Source organism: Aptenodytes patagonicus, chromosome 7 (genome assembly GCF_965638725.1).
Source record: "Aptenodytes patagonicus chromosome 7, bAptPat1.pri.cur, whole genome shotgun sequence".
Classification (NCBI taxonomy): Eukaryota; Metazoa; Chordata; class Aves; order Sphenisciformes; family Spheniscidae; genus Aptenodytes; species Aptenodytes patagonicus.
The window spans coordinates 59744794-59762472 of NC_134955.1; the positions used below are offsets into that span (position 1 = coordinate 59744794).

The following is a 17679-nucleotide window of genomic DNA, read 5'->3' on the forward strand; positions in this document are numbered from 1 at the left end:
CTGGGCAGTCGGCACTGCCAGCGATTGCGATGCACCTTTGAAGCAGAATGCTAAATGTGCACTTACACAGCTAGGCAGCAGCAGGAACTGTCTTTTAGACAAGGTCAGGAGTTTCTTGGCACTACACACTTTCTCAGAACATTTGATTTTTCTTTTTTTGGAAAGATTTCACCTTATTTTTTTTCTCCAAACATAATTCTTGACAGAACTTTCGTCAGGAGAGACTTTTCAGGTATAGAATAAAACTGTTAGTCAAACTGGGTTGAGAGATACAGACCAGTAGGACATCCTTATAACATACAATTATTCACGCTGTTATTTTGACTGATTAAAAATACTCTGTGTCAAATAATTGGAAGGCAATAGAGTAAACTTAATCTGTTGTATCTTAGAATGCTGCCTAAATGTTTCTTCTCCATCTTGGAGCACATTATTCATTAATCTTTTTTCTAGTGGAAAGAAGCTTTCTTTACTCTTAAAAGAATAAAGGATAAAATACCAAGGCATGACTGTTTTGACACCCTGTTCTTGGGGTCAGTTTTTTCCTATTTTCAGGGTTTATTTCTCCAAGAAGTCTTGATCGAGATGAAGATCAGTGCTGATCAAAGCCTTCTTCCTTCTCTGAAGGCAGTAATGATGTCAATACATTTTCTGATTTCTCACATTTTTGCATTACACATTGTATTTTATCCCTGTAATTTGGTTGAATTCTTCTTTTTGTAATGAATTTGACTTAGCTGTAAACAAGATGGAAGAAAGTATACAGCCTAACGTGGATAGTATCCTTAGTGTGCACAGTAGTGGTACCCCTGGCATGATGATGAATACTTTCAAAGAAGTATCCCTCATGTCAGTCTTGCGATCTTGAGTTCAATTAAGGAAGCTCAGTCATTTTTATTTTTGTTTCCATCTGATGGTGTGAGGTATTTATCTTTAACTGTTTCTTCTGAGAAGACAATCAGAATTAGTGTGGTTTTTCTCAGCTTTTGCCTGAAGGAGAGTTTCTTAACAAAAGACATGTACTTGCATTTGAACACATATCACTATATTAGCAGGTAAGCAAAGGTATCCAATTTTCCTGAGCAACAAAATACTTGATTACAGGTCTAATGATAGTTTAAGAGGTGTTTTCAGATGTGCTGAAATCAAGGACTTGAAGCAGATGAACTTTATTATCTTTGTGAATATTCACAATCACATTATGTGCTTTAAATGTCACATTTGGAAATAGTGCCTCATTGCTAGTTAATTAACAATAATTACTCAAGGTAGTACTTATGTTTCTGGAATTTCTTACCCACTGTGAAAAATGTACTTTGCTTCTAAAGGTTTAGCAGTATAAAAAACAGATTTTACTTAACTCATGCTTAAAGTGTTACTGTTGCTTAGGTCCTCCGTACTTTTTACCTTGAGCATTGCTGCATGGAGAATCAGTTATTCCATTCCATTTCCTCCGCTATATCTGGGCAGTGTTTTTAACATCTGAACCACGCTGTATATAATATTTTTTTCTTTTTAAAAAAGGCAAGCATTTGTGGTGTGGGGTTTTTTTTAATAGGCAGAATAAGAAGAGAGAAGCAGTAGAAAATTAGACTGGCAGTCTAGATCCATCATGACGTGTTACAAAGGTGTGTTGACATCTTCAGCTAAAGAAATATAGCTTATGATAATACCAGAAGGGTTTTTTCAGTCATAGCATCTATGCTCAGTATGTTTTTCTCTCTGTAAGGATGGCTTTTCTTGGCAAAGAGCATTACACAACCCAAGATAGCTTACGCTGCAACCAAAAAAAACCCCTCATAGATCCTAGAAAATCCTCCCTATGTTCTAGTTTCCAGCTTCCTTCTTCCATCTTTCTTCTCTGCCTTTCATGTAGAAACTTAATTGAAATGTCAAAGGATTCCCTTCAAGTTTTTTCCCTTAAAAAATAAATCTTTCTTCAACGATTATAGTCTCCTTGTTTGCAGCAGCACACTTTTTACATATGCTTGTGTGTGTATATATATTAAAATATATATATGTAAAGAGCTTTAAATTATCAGAAAACCTCTACTGTCAATTAGTCATATTTATAGATTGGATATTCTCTTTGCCTGCACACTTCATTCACCTGTGTGAATGAGGTGTCCGCTGAAATCCTGGTAATAATGTATAACATACGTTTCATAATAATCTTTTTCTGTAAAGGACATTAAATGCTTTACAATAAAGATTTTAATCTGTGACAGCACTTACAACGCGCTAAACAGATGTTTGAATTCTCAGACATCAATTTAAAGCTAATTCAGAGAACAGCAAGAAAAGCTACTAAATTTTAGAAACAGTCATGAAGATTAATTAAACTAATTATCTGTGCTTTGTGCAGTGGGAGTGGAGATAACTGTAGGTACATGGAGGCATAACCAAGGAAGTGATGAATGTTGTTTGGAGTGGTAAAACTACTTTAGTGATGGCAACACAGATGGAGAAGAAGCTGAGTGATAGGAAGATGAAATAATAACATGAATCTGATTGTGGAAGGGTCTTCAACGTGTTATGTGAAAATAGTGTTGGAAGTGGTAGCACTTCATTGGGGAAACTTCCCAATAATAATTTTTCAGTTATAGAATGACTTGGAGAAAACACACTTTTCACAACTAACAGGTTTTGATTTTTAAGTATTTGGAGAGCATCATAGACCCATTCTAACTGAATGGTAATGTTCTCAATGTCAGAAAGCTTTCGCTCATATGTCTGCTATGTCAAATGGGTTGAAGCAAAATAACATTTATTGCTTAATTTTTTTCCCACCATTATACGTGAAGGACTCTTTTCTTTGCAAGGACTGATGAGAAATCTGCTTTTGGGTATCTCAGTACAGAGCCTGGTTTATCAAAAAACTTGATATGCAGCTGCTGACATTATGATTGTTTATTTTAGAAATTGTTTATTTTTATGTGCTTAAATAGGTATTAAATACTCCTGAGAAATACGTTCAAAACTGGGTAAGGTATGCTCTTATACCAGCTGTAAAATGAAAGTTAGTAATACTGTCTCCTTAATATGACAAAACCACAATAATTATGCAAGCTTTTTACTTAATTTCTAAATCATTACCATAGAGTAATGTAGTAATACTTTTTAACTTGTACAATTCTGAGTATTTATAGATGCTTTCACGCACACTTTTATATCAGGACTTCTCACTTGAGCTCTACTACTAGTTTAAATTAAAAAAGATTAGTTACATATGGAAAATAGCTTTGAAACATTTGAACTACAGTAATAATAATTCCTCCTTAAGGCACAGCTTCTTGTATCTTAAATTGCTGTCATTTTTCTCACCATGTGATAGCCAGGTAAAGTAAATACACAATTTTTAGATGCTTATCAGCTTTAAGGAAAAAAAAAATGTGTTTTTTTAAAAATTAATATTAAGGCTGTGTTTAATGTTGTTGAATCTATTATTAAACAGCCCCCTAATGTATTAATAAAGAAAAGGCTATTTACCAAAGTCTTTTGGAGGATGTGAAAGAAATAGCTAGCCATTCTTTCAAGGTTATTTTTTGAATCTTAAAATTTGATGCAAACTGTTCTGCTTTGTAGTGATGAAAAATATAGTCAAAGATCTGTTGTTCAACTTCAGGTTGGCTATATCACTGTACTACATTATAGGAATGTAAGCGAACATAGAAGACCCTCTCTGCTGACTAGATGTACATTAGGTTTGTAAATTACCTACCAACGCCCTTTGGGATAAAGGCCTTCATGAAGTCGTTGTCAATAACTTACTGTTGGGTTGACTTATGTAATAGGTTGTTCTTCAAGATTTCGCAGGAGAGAGATTAAATGTTATAAAGTACAAAGTACAGAAACTCCGTAGGGCAATCTAAATGATGTTATAGGAACCGAACTATATTACAAAGAGGAATATTAAACATTTTTGCAATCTTCTGTTATTTGTCATATGAATACCAGGCCCCTTTCTGTCTAATGGATTGCATAGATATGCAAAGGAGAAATAACAAAAGCTAATCAGTTTTGTTTTATGTAAAGCTGTTAATATGTAGATACTTGAGCTCCCTCAAAAAAAATAAAATGAGTATTCTAATGATGCATGTTGACATTGTGTAAATTGCTCGGAGAAGAGGAGCTGCTGTAATCACTTCACTTGAAAAGTGAATATACTTAAAAAGAAGAGAGGATCACACAGCCGATGTTGTACGTCTGTGCTAAAATTACTGTGAATTAGTCAAGTCTCAGTTAACCTGAGACAGTTGATGTAATGTTGGTGGGGGCTTTACCAACTAGGGAAACAAATCAAAACTGTACCTCTCTCTTTAGTGTACAGACACATGGATGTGAGGAGCAGGAATCAGTGCAATGGCCCCAGCATGCTAGAGATAAATGTGGAAGTGAAATATTTTTGTCTGTAACATGTGGGAAGCTGGAAGGGAAGGTGAGACTTCTGTCGGTCATAGTAAGCTTCTTGGCATGCTTACCAGCCCTGCAACTGTGCAGTGCCCCACCAGTGGGCCAAGGAATAATTATGGTGATGGCTGCACTGGGTGAAGAAAACTGAGTTGTGGTCTGTGTGTGGAGGGAAATTGCAAAAAAAAAAAAAATTTAAAAATGGGCAAGATGTTTTACAACTGGCTTGTTTCCTAGATAGCCGCTGCAGAGCAGAATTCTCTCTACTACATTTAAATGTCAGGAATATGCTGACAGAATACCTTTTGTGTGCGCTGCTGCACAGATTAAAGAAAACCTGGGCTCTGTGGAAGACAGCCATCCCCATCTGTGGTGCAAACTGCTTGCTTTCAGTCTGCAGATCTTATAGGAGGCACTGAATATCTTGGGAGCCAAATGTGAATGTTTGAGAAGTCCCAAGGTCTTTTCGACATCTGCCTCCTACACTTCCAAATACTAGAGACACTCCTTGTGAGTGGCCAGGAAATGCAAACATCCTTAATGTAATAATCACTAGTATCTCACCATGTTATTAATTCTGTGATGCTCTTCAGCTTCCAGGACTTAACAGTATTTTTCACAGACTTCATTCTGGATAAAATCTGCCTTCAGCCATCCAGTGGAGACCCACCTGAGCAGGAATTCCTGCAGCAGAGAGATTTGGACCTTGTGCTGATCTCCATAAGAGGAATCATCCGTGAGGATTATGGAAGGCAGCTTTGTGCTCGGAGTTAGTGTCTGGAGGCTCTTTAATTTACATAGGGAAGTACACACTTCCAATTCACATGCAACAATTCAATGTGTGTGTTCGAAGGCATAATATTCACAACATACATAGCAACTTGTTCCAGGGGTAGCAGGAGACCAAACCTTGTACCCAGAGACCTTTGTCACTTGGACCATAAACTTCCTGTATGTTTTCCCTATTACTTTCCCCAGTTCTTGGAGACACGTAAAAATCATAATAGCTTAGTAATGGTACAAACAATTGTTATAAAGCGGGATGTTTCCCACAAGAAAAATAGGAAAAGATTCTCAGTCTGGGTGACCCTGATATAACTTGAACAAGTGGAGGCTCCTATATTGTGCATCCATCCTGCTAAATAACATCTTATAGAGAAAAACCTTTAAAAGACCTCAACCAAAGTTTATCCCTGTAGCCTTCAGGCTAGGTGTATTCTTCAGAGCAGTTTAAAAATATCCAGTATAATTTTAAATAAGTTATTACCTTCTTCGGTGCTCTCTTGCTGTCCTGGCTAAACTGATTCTAGTACAAAGTTCTCTCTGCTACAACTAAAGTTTAGCCTTATCCTCAGTGTCACTTAATCAATCTGCTCATTGTATTTCTCAAACTGTATTCCACTCTGGGAAATTAAAAAAATCTGCTCTTACTTCAAGACCTTTACTGCAAGAACTTAATCGAACAGTGGACTTGCAGCCATCTTTTCTCTTCACCCCTGTTTCTGAACTGCAGGATAAGGCTATTTCTGTGGAAACAAATCAAGCTGTTAAAGCTGCTCTGCTGCCAGGTGGTTCTGATATTTCTTCCTCTGAAGGTAAAGATCACTCCAGCTTGTTTCTAATTGTTTAATACAGTTTCAGTAAAATGCTACTACAGCTGTCGTGGGCAGTCCTGAATTAATTATTCAACTGGGTATTAAAATATTTAGCCAAAATCAAATATCTTCAAATCCATGATAATATGGATCCTACACCTTAATATATGTTCAACTTGTTGCAGTTCCCAGTGTGTCTAGATTAGTGTAGTTTTCAGAGGTTGCAGCTTCCCTGCCTTTTAGAGAGGCGAGCAAGTGCTGTGTGTAATGTGACTGAGTCACTTGCCTTCACTTGAGGTCTTGGTACTGCGGAGTTTATGCTGAAACCAGCAGTGGAGGGAGCTACGTAGTACAGAGGATGCTGAGCTGGTCTGAGGAGCTGGCATGTCTTGTCCAAGGGTATTTGCTGCCAGCTACACTGCTGTCCCGCAAGTGTCTTGCTGGCCTCTAAAGGGCTCTTAGCCAACAAGGCTATGTTTAGAGTGGTCTGATATCAATGAAAAGCAAAGTATTTTCCCAAATCTTGGAATAGGGGGAAGGGGAAAGAATGCTGCCTTTACCCTATTGCATCTCCATTCTTTTGGAATCTCTCCTTTTTAAGAACAAAAAAGAACTGGGAAAACTCTAGCTGTCTGCCAAAACAAAAGTCAAAAGAAGGATCAGTGTATTTGGAGATCTTGATCTTGTTATGCGAAGAATTTATGCTGCAAATGGCTGCAATTTTCTAGCGTCTTTTAAAATGATACATGTGATATAAAACATTCTAACAGACAAATATATGCTTTTGCAGAAGGAATCAATGTGTTTTGAAAGCCTATCGGTGTAATTTCCCTGAAGTTTTTAAGTGAGCAGGCAAGATAAAATGGCTTCAGAATTTTGTTAATAATGATGTTTTGGCTTCAAGGAAGGAAACTAGAACTGTGAAGATTTCACTTGGCAATGTAGAAAAAATACATAAAAGTAATGAAAATAAACACGTCAGTCTTATCTCAACTTTAATGCTGTAAAGAAATGTAACCAATAAGAAATGCTAGCAACTGCACAATGATTGTGTTTGGAACATATTTATACTATAGGTTCTAACCAACATATGAATTAAAGCCCTAATATGTATTACCAGAAACCAAGCTGCTTTTTCACACCACTCTGTGTACCTGCCCACCTTGATTATAGTTTAAATAGATGATAAAATTTGATAGTTCTCTCGTTGTTCAACATGTCTGCTCAATTTTTAGTTTATATCCCCCCCAGGATGGCAGTCATTCCTGTAGAGAAATTCAGATGATGTCTAAGGAACACTGAATTGTGTTAGAGCTTCTCTTCGTTGCCTACTTCCCTGGAAGTATTTTTAAACAGCAAGATCATCTTACTGAGTTTGTTTTAATATTTTTTAATTTAGCGGGGGTGGAACCTGTGCTGCTAGTACTGTTCATTAAACAAGTAAGATATATAGCTCCTACTGTATTTAATTTGTTGAAACTGATTTTGTCACTTTTAAAATGTGCCTTGTATCACAGGGCAATCGAAAGAGACTTCAGGGCCTTGGGACGGTTGGTAAGGGAATCTGGAGCACAGGTTATTTTTTCTTCTCTCCTTCCAGTTGCGGGCAGCGACACTGGAAGAAACAGACGCACCCAATCTATTAATACATGGCTCCGTGGATGGTGTCACTGCCACAGTTTTGTGTTTTTCGATGATGGGATGGCCTACATGGCACCAGGCTTGCTGGCGTCAGATGGGATTCACCATTCTCAAAGGAGGAAGAGGGTCTTTGCTCACGAGCTATCGGGGCTCATTGACAGAGCTTTAAACTAGGCTTGAAGGGGGAGGGGGGGATAATATCAGGCTTGCCTGTGATAAGCTGTGGCATGGCACACCAAGGTTTGAGGGACGGGGTGCCAGCGAGGGCCCTCAACCTGTTGCTCTGAGATGTGCTGGATACGCTGGAACACACTTGAAGTCTTATGGAGATGAGCCGGGGCTCCTGAGGTAATAGGATCCAACAGGGAAACACCAGTGGAATACCTCAAAGGAATTAAGGGGTGTTCCTCTAAGAAGGTGACATGGCCGGCAGCCCAGCTGAAGTGCCTCTATACCAATGCATGCAGCAGGAGGAGTTGGAAGCCACCGTGCTGCTAGAAAGCTACAACCTAATTGCCATTACTGAAACTTGGTGGGACAAATCCCATGACTGGAGTGCAGCTATCGATGGCTACAGGCTGTTCAGAAGGGACAGGCAAGGAAGGAGGGGCGGAGGGGTTGCCCTCTATATCAAGAAATGGATAGAGTGTGAAGAGCTGTCTCTGAAGAATAGCCACGAGCAGGTTGAAAGCTTATGGGTAAGAATTAGAGACCGATGCAACAAAGGGAACCTTGTGGTTGGTGTCTACTACAGGCCGCCCGATCAAGGGGAGCCTATTGACGAAGCCTTCTTACTCCAGCTACAGGAGGCATTGCGCTCACAGGCTCTCATCCTGCAGGGGGACTTCAACCACCCTGACATCTGCTGGAAAAATAGGACGGCAAGCCGCAGGCAATCCAGGAGACTCCTGGAGTGCATTGAGGATAACTTTTTAAGCCAGGTAATAGACAGCCCTACCGGAGAGGATGTGATACTGGACCTGATGGCCACCAACGCAAGTGAGCTAATCAGTGATGTCAAGATTGGAGGCCGCCTGGGCTGCAGTGATCACGCACTGGGGGAGTTCACAGTCCTGAGGGATATGGGTCAGGCAAAGAGTAAAGTAAGAACCCTGAATTTTAGGAAAGCAAACTTCAGCTGTTCAAGGAATTAGTCAATAGGACCCCCTGGGAAACTGCCCTCAGGGACAAGGGAGCAGAACAGAGCTGGCAGATCTTTAAGGACGCTTTCCGTAGAGTGCAAGGGCTCTCGATCCCCAGGTGTAAGAAATCAGGAAAGGAAGGCAAGAGACCGGCATGGCTGAGTCGAGACCTGCTGGTCAAACTGAAGGGCAAGAAGGAAATGCACAGGCAGTGGAAGCAGGGACAGGTATCCTGGGAAGAGTACAGGGACGCTGCCCGCTTGTGTAGGGATGGGGTCAGGAAGGCCAAGGCGCAGCTGGAGCTGAACTTGGTAAGGGATGCAAAGAATAATAAGAAGGGCTTCTACAGGTATGTCAGCCAGAAAAGGAAGGTCAAAGAAAGTGTACCCCCCGATGAGCAAGACTGGCAAACTGGTAACAATGGACGAGGAGAAGGCTGAGGTACTCAACAACTTTTTTGCTTCAGTCTTCACTGGCAACCTCTCTTCCCACACCTCTTGAGTGGATGGACCGCAAGACAGGGACTGGGGGAGCAAAGTCCCTCCCACTGTAAGAGAAGATCTGATTCGTGACCACCTGAGGAACCTGAATATATATAAGATCTTTCAACAGCCGGCATGGCTTCACCAAGGGCAAGTCCTGCCTGACTAACCTAGTGGCCTTCTATAATGGAGTGACTGCATCAGTGGACATGGGAAGGGCTACAGATGTCGTCTATCTGGACCTCTGTAAGGCCTTTGACACGGTCCCCCACAACAGCCTTCTCTCTAAACTGGAGAGGTATGGATTTGATGGGTGGACTGTCCGGTGGGTGAGGAATTGCTTAGATGGTCGCATCCAGAGGGTAGTGGTCAACAGCTCAATGTCCAGATGGAGATTGGTGACGAGTGGCGTCCCACAGGGGTCCGTCTTGGGACTGGTACTGTTTAATAACTTTATCAATGACAGAGACAGGGGGATCAAGTGCACCCTCAGCAAGTTTGCAGATGACACCAAGCTGAGTGGTGTGGTCGACACACCAGAGGGATGGGATGCCATCCAGAAGGACCTGGACAAGCTCCAGAAGTGGGCCCGTGTGAACCTCATGAGGTTTAACAAGGCTAAGTGCAAGGTCCTGCCCCTGGGTCGGGGCAACCCCCAGTATCAATCCAGGCTGGGGGATGAAGGGATTGAGAGCAGCCCTGCCAAGAAGGACTTGGGGGTACTGGTGGATGAAAAGCTGGACATGAGCCAGCAATGGGCGCTCGCAGCCCAGAAGGCCAATCGTATCCTGGGCTGCATCCAAAGCAGCGTGGCCAGCAGGTGGAGGGAGGTGATTCTGCCCCTCTACTCTGCTCTGGTGAGACCCCACCTGGAGTCCTGCGTCCAGCTCTGGAGCCCTCAGCATAAGAAAGACACGGAGCTGTTGGAGCGAGTCCAGAAGAGGGCCACGAAAATGATCAGGGGGATGGAACACCTCTCCTGTGAAGAAAGGCTGAGAGAGTTGGGGTTGCTCAGCCTAGAGAAGAGAAGGCTCTGGGGAGACCTTCTTGCAGCCTGTCAGTACTTAAAGGGGGCTTATAAAAAAGATGGGGACAAACTTTTTAGCAGGGCCTGTTGCGACAGGACAAGGGGGAATGGCTTTAAACTAGAAGAGTTTAAAAACTTCAAAGATTTAGACTAGATCTAAGGAAGAAATTTTTGACGCTGAGGGTGGTGAGGCACTGGCACAGGTTGTGCAGAGAGGTGGTGGATGCCCCATCCCTGGAAACATTCAAGGTCAGGTTGGACGGGGCTCTGAGCAACCTGATGTAGTTGAAGATGTTCCTGCCCACGGCAGGGGGGTTGGACTAGATGACCTTTAAATGTCCCTTCCAACCCAAAGTATTCCATGATTCTCTGATTCCACTGTGATACTAAAAATAAATGCATATTCAAAACTTGTAGCCCTCAGCCCTGTTTAAAAAACAAACTTCTCTGCCACACACACTGTACATGAGTAGACTTTGTGCCCCTAAAACTCAAAGCTTGGTGCCATATCTTAACTAGATGTTCTCTGGAGATGCTACAAAACAACGAACTGAAGTCAGATGGTCCATGATTGTATTATAAAACCTATTTTAAAAAAATGAAAAACACCCAAAACCCCCTCAAACAGGGAATTGTAGATTGTTTTTATTTTCTACTGAATATGGGAGTACTCCAGCATTTAAAAATGCTCTGAAGTTTCATTTTAGAAATATGTCTTAAAAAAGACTCCCTGAAATTTAAAAGCCTTTTGTTTAAGTAGTGATCAAAGATGTTAAGAATTAAAGCAGATATTGATCCTTAAATTATTATGACACTTAAAAAAAATAGAATACTGCTTTATCTTGCCCCTTAATGTGGTATTTAACATCAGGCATGTGCAACACATTATGGATACTCTTTCCTTTGGGGAATCTAGATCTTTCTCTATGCTATAATACTGTTTTCACTATTCAAACTCATAACTGATTTTAAGTGCATAAGCGGTTCTAGTTACTCCAGGTATTGTTTAAACAGTGTGTCTATATAGATGTTTAGTTCTTTGACTCTGAATGTGTGTTTTGAGTTGGCTGGGGAAAAATTTTTTACTTCTAAATGGTGTGGAATAATTTATTCCTCAAGCAAGATGCACTGATTCCAAGTCTCACGCCCCTCTCACCTTCAGCCTGTAATTATCAGAGTTGAAAAATCAACTACTGTTGAAATGAATCAATTTTCATTTATTTTGGGTGAGAGGTTCAAAGCTGAAGTATATAACAAATGATAGGCCAAAACTTGCACAGAAGCGATCGTACTTCAATAATGTAATGATACTTTTAAAAATATCATTTAATAGGTAGTAGTAATGTCTTAAGCCTGTGATTACGGGATCCTTGGGAACAGAGATTACTTCTAAGGGATCCATAAAAAGTGATTAAGAAAAGCGTGTTATTTGACAGTCGGTTTAAGGTAGCTGCGCGGTCTGTGTCCCCACTGGGGGTTTCTTTCAGTTCTGGAAGCTGAAAGAGATCGAAACCTGCTTTAGTATTGCTTTTTTTGGAGATGCTGTTGATTATTGCCGCTTAATAGCACATTCTCTAACAGTACCCTTTTAAAACCGTTTTTAGTAACAAAATGTCTGGTTATTGTTCCCCTGAACCGCTCTCCCAAGCGCTGCCTGTGTCAGATTCTGCCCTGCCCGTCTGTAGGAAGATGCGTCTGGTCCGCGTTCAGCAGCAAGTCACTCATGTTGTGATGTGGCTGTGCTGGTGCACGGAGAGAGGATGCCGCTCTGTAAGCATCGTGTGTGCTGCGGTGTCACAACAGGCTGAGGCCCAGACAGCTCTCTCTGACACGTCTCCTGTCTTTGAAACTATTCATCAGTCACTTCACTGTGGCAGAGCCATGTCAGAATAACTGCTAGATTAGCCTTGAAAGTGCATCTGAAATAACCCAAACTTTCTGCAGGGATGACTTACTCCGATGTTGAGGGAAATGATCTTTCCGGTGGAAAGTGAAGCAAAGGTTAGAGAATCTCTATAGACTGAAAAGAGGAGCTCTCTTCGGTGCCTAAAGGTGAAGAATCACTATGTATTTAATGAATGTAAAAGTAATTTTACAATATTTTTTCAGACCCAAATGCTTATCAGGTGGTCATAAATATATTGTCTAATTGTTCTTAACTGCATACTTATGCAATACGTGTATGAAACCGCTAATTGCTTAATCAGAAATTAATAGCGGTGTTAATATTCCCTCAGTTAGGAGGGTAAGTTATAGTAGATGCTATAACACTGAGAGATTCAAATCCAAATTTTCAAACTCAATCTAAAGCTTAAAGTTTATTAACCCCCCACCCTCAACTTCCATTGGCATTAATGACTCTCGTAAGTGCCAACACATCTGGAAATTGGACCGCTTGGATCTTAATTCTTACATAACCAAGAAGAAGGTTAACAAACTTTAAAATTGCAAATAAAAGAGCCAAAATGAGGATGATGTAGTTATTGTGAATTAGAATACCTCTTTTTGGCGAGAATTGCGATCGTCTCTTCAAAATAACGGTATGACTTGTAATGAAGTAGCTTTACTGTTGAAGTTAAACATTATAATGGTCTTTTAATGGCACCTTAATGGCCTCTCTGAGGACTTGTGCGGAAATAATTTTACCTTCTCATAATTGCACTTCATAATGAACTGTAGCAGCACAATTTAAGGTCTCCTTAATTTTTTTCATTGGTTTGTTAAATATAACAAACCCTCTAAGTTACCATTCTGTCAAATAAAGGAAGTATTAGATTTTTTTTTTTTTTGATTGTTGTATTAGGTCTATCTTCCGCACCTAAATATTTTGTCTGTCTCAGCAATAATAAGGTAGTAACTGATTTTTGTAAAATTTTATCTATATGGCAAAATAACAATAATGTGTATATTGAATAGATTTGCTGTCCAAGAGGAGAATTTCTCATGATACACTCTTCATTTCATGTGTATGTGTGACTCAGAAGCTAGGTGTCGTGAAGAAGTAGATTATTACATATCCAGTGCTTATGTTATTCTGTGCAAATAGACTGAAAGAAAGTGGCTGTTCAGCTTTGTTATTTTTGTGAAGCCCAGGTGTTGAATGGAAATAGTTCACTATAAATCTGGCACGACTTCAGCTCAAGAGGCACAGCTACAGATATGCCATAACAAAAAGGAAATTTTACAATGAGTTGCTGTGTCATGAAAGCACTCAGATACACTATTGAATAACTTTGAAACTTTTAACTGTGTTTTCCTGTAAATGGCCTGGCAGGCCGAGATTTCACCCTGAGCTTGTTCATACTTCAACAGTTTTATTTCAGTTCTCATCACAGAGATGTTAATTTTGGGTAAACATCCTTTATAAACAAACTACTTCTGATCTGTAGCTTCAGTTTATAAAGGCAGCAGGGCCTATTTCAGAATAATTATGTAATACTCTAGCATTTATTTACTTTAACTGAGCAATTAAATATGTTATTAGTATTCTGATATTTCATGTTGCAACATCCATGCATGCGTTACGTGTCAATGTTTAGCAACATTTCATCCGGACGCTAAATGTGTGTGTATGTGCTATCCCAACAACTGAAACTGAAGGCCTCCCTCTGTGAGAGGGTTGTGAAATGCTGGAGGATTGAGCTTGTTTGTCCAGAAACTGTATGTAATTAACAGGGGAAGAATATTGAAACCCACCAAATGGAAATAATGTCTTGTCCCAGCTATCCATCTTGTCTGTCTTTCTGTAATTCCAGACATGAATAACATCCAAGAAATAGGAATTCACTAGTGTCAGTGCTTTCTTTACTTTTTCCATTTCCAAATCAAGGGGATGGAGAAAAAAGTTATTTGCAGGTGAGATTAGTATGTCCTGAGAAAAATATAGCACGTGGGGTAAAACTTCAGCTTTTGATACAATGGCAATATATAATTCACAAATTCTCTAATAGAAATGTCTATGAAATGTTGCTATCAATCTTGTTCAGTCTCTTACCATTACCCTTTTTTTTTATGATTTACATCTTATGAGTTCTGTTTGCCAGTTTTGATTTGAGAGGCTCCCATGGAGGCTACGTTAATTATTCATATTGGCAAAAACCCATCCAATTTGTATACTTAAAACATAAATAATTTTACAGTTTTGATTGGCTGATTAGATGTTCCTAGTGCTACAAGTTAGCTTTTGAAGTATGGAATCAGTGGGTGTATTTTCAAGAGTAGATGGCCAAAAAACAAGCTTAGGTTAAGTGGAGTAGGTCTCGTTATTAAAGCTTTACCAAGAACATTCCCTTATTGTATAGAATCGGATGGATAGCTCTTGCCATAGTGGTGTGGGGTTTTTGTTTTCTTTTTACAGAACTCTATTTTACTTCTCTTGTCTCTCCCTTTGCCAGCTGAAAATGTCAATGTTTTATCTTAGTCCATTAGTGTTTTCTTAAAAACACTTATAGGATGCTGGCAGCTCAAAGTACACTTTTGATTAGGTTTTTATTTTCCTGTTAATGGCAAAACCACCCAAATGAATCTTCACAATTAACAATTATGGAGCCTGCCTTGGGGAAAGGGCTGCTGAGTTTCTGTGGGAGGGAAGATTAAAATAAAACACACCAAATAATTGGAAATGTATTTCACAGGCATGCTTAGTATGTTAGTGCTGCCTCCTGAAGCTAAATGTAGTGCTTGTACTTAACTCAGTCTTTGCTGGATTCACGAGGATTAAAGCTTGTTGACATATTTGCAAACCAGTTTTCATACCACCAACTAGTTTATAGTAGTACTGCTAACTTGGTTAGCAGTATGCAACTAGTATTACAACTTAAAATGCTTCTGCCTGAATAAAGCCCCCTACAAATGAAGAGCTATCTTAAGATCTAATGTACTGTTCTATTTTTTTTTTGTAAAAGAGAAGATTTTCCACCTCATTGGTTTGATAAATGTACTTGAAACATTTTAATATTAAAATTTTTGGTGGAAAAAAAATGAAGGAAGACCTTATGCTGGCTGTCTCAGCTAATTGAATTTATTATATTTTGCTACTTCCCATTCTCCTTGTTTCTACAGTAGCGAGGGTAGTCTAGTAATAAACTATCCAAATGCAAACTCTTATTCGGATATTAAAGCAATAATAAAGTTGGCTTTTTTTTATCAGTCACTAGTCCTATGCTTTGGATTAGTAAGATAATAGTGTTTTGAGTTATGTCTGCTGCGAGAAGAAACCTAGTGGAAATCTGTAAGTGCTTGCTGAAATGACAACGTTGATATATACTTCTTACACCGTGTCTAGATTAGGAAGATTGATATAATTTAAAATATGTTCCCTAGCACACTTTAAAACATTCCTGGAGCAAGTGTTCAACACATCTGAAAATGTGTTAGCTTTATCTAGCTTTTCAGAATCCTGCTGAAAAACTCTTTTTTGGGACACTTGGTTTACAAATTAAGCTGGTATGCCCCAAATGTCATCAATCATAGTCTACATAATAATCTGAACATCTATTTACATCCTTCATAATTGCATGAAAATAAGTTTATTAACACTTACAGGTTATACGCTAAGCTAGACCTTAGCTCGTAGTTTTTCCTGGACCTTAGCTCTTAGTTTTCACACAGTTTAACTACATGTTTAGACAAAAGAGTGCAAAGGCAGTGATCCATTTTGTAATTCTCCTTTCAACAAATTTTACCTTCTACTAAAACTATAACATTTAGCTCACTATTTTAAGAAGACACTAATTGAAACAACAATGAAACATTCTAAATCTTCCTGTAGTTACTCTAGGAATTTATACATATTACATTACATGCCCATTCAAGATCAGATTTTTTTGAATCACACAGTGGCTTGGAGAGGCTTAGGCACACCTACCAACTCTAATCCTTGGCTATTTATTGCTTTTCAGCCATTTGTTGCTTTTTTCCTGGCTTTCTCTTGCCTCGATTCTATGAAAAAAAGAACGTACCTGTGCAGGTGAGTGACTTCTTACCCTTACTGCTGTTGGTTAGAGGTACCCAAGGGGCACTTTTAACTCTTGCAATCCTGCCCAAAGCTGCACCTCATCCAAGTGGAGAATCTGAAGAAGTAGCAGCAGCAAATACCCTTTTGTAATTTTTCCGTGGGACTGCTGCCCTTTGGCCCATTGACTTTTGAAGAACCTTTTAAACTACAGTTCTGAGTCTGCTTTGCAAACTAGAAAAGGCATGATTTTCTGTAGATAGTGTGGGGCTTCCTTCTTTACTGTATTTATTAGAAATTACAGGATTTAGATATTGAAGAGATCAGAAAAGCAGTATGGTTCAGGGAGTACCATTGTCTTGAATCTGTGCATGTTAGCAGATATGACGTTCAAATTTCAGAGATGAATTCAGTTCTGCAGTTAAAAAAAAAGAAAAAAAAAAATCAGTTTTTTTCTCCTTGCACCAGGGAGCAATGTTATTCCAAAAAGGGAAAGGAGAGGGTCATGTCTCTTCAACTTCACAAGTCTATGGAGCAACCTGAGCATGTTTTGGAAGGGAGCAGCATATGTTCTAGTCGAAGCATAGTAATTCTTCGTGCTTCCTGTAACTCAATACTATCCCACATCATCCTTGAACAGGGCTGTTTCTTAAATGCCATCTTTGTATTTAGATTGATCGAGAAGTTGGAAACAATTTGTTGCTGTCGTTCGTGTAGTAGGAGCCATTGACAGAGGAAGTTGGTAATTACAGAAGAATGGCACAACGTGGTTGAATGGAGGGGGAAGAGTTCTGTTATTTTAGTATGGAAGTTATGTTGAAATTAACTTGAATCGCTCCGTTAAAAAAGTTTTTAATTTTGTTATGCATGCTGCAGAAATTAATTTCTTGTTTAGTATTCTTGATTGGATCTGCTGTAGTTCCTTTATGCATGCAAATTCAAAATGCGTACAACTTAATTCCTGATACTTGCTTCCAACCTCTAATTTATGACAATTGAATCATTGTTCTTGGGTTCATTGTGCAATTAGTGACTGTCTGTTTGAATAGATGCACCTTTCTCTTTCTAAAAGTAAGGCTGCTATATTTTCTTTTCTGCAATCTAATTTGCTTGGAGGCAAACGCATTATAGATAATCATAGAACGACAATGGAAGAGACGTGCCTAATTCCTAATTTATCAGTCTTCACATGCTAGATGAGTTCTCACATTGTTTTGGTTACTCTGCTTATGTTGCTGTGACTTTTTTTCCAGGAATGAATGCCTAGTTTGGACGGTCAGTAAGATAAAAGCCTTTATTCTGTGTCCTATGAGCTGGTTGACAGCCTAGTGGACCCCTGAACGTTCTTCTGTGGCTGCTATTTACTTGAGTATCAAATGCTTACCCTCTCCTGCTTTCTTTTGTGACTTACCAAGAGAGTTTTTATTAT

General features: G+C 39.3%; 1 protein-coding gene across 2 annotated transcripts in view; it reads left to right on the forward strand.

Annotated features, from left to right (window-relative positions):
* Window positions 1-17679, forward strand: part of WDR25 (WD repeat domain 25) — a 77498-nt gene that overhangs the window by 17533 nt on the left and 42286 nt on the right. The gene's annotated exons all lie outside the window — the stretch shown is intronic.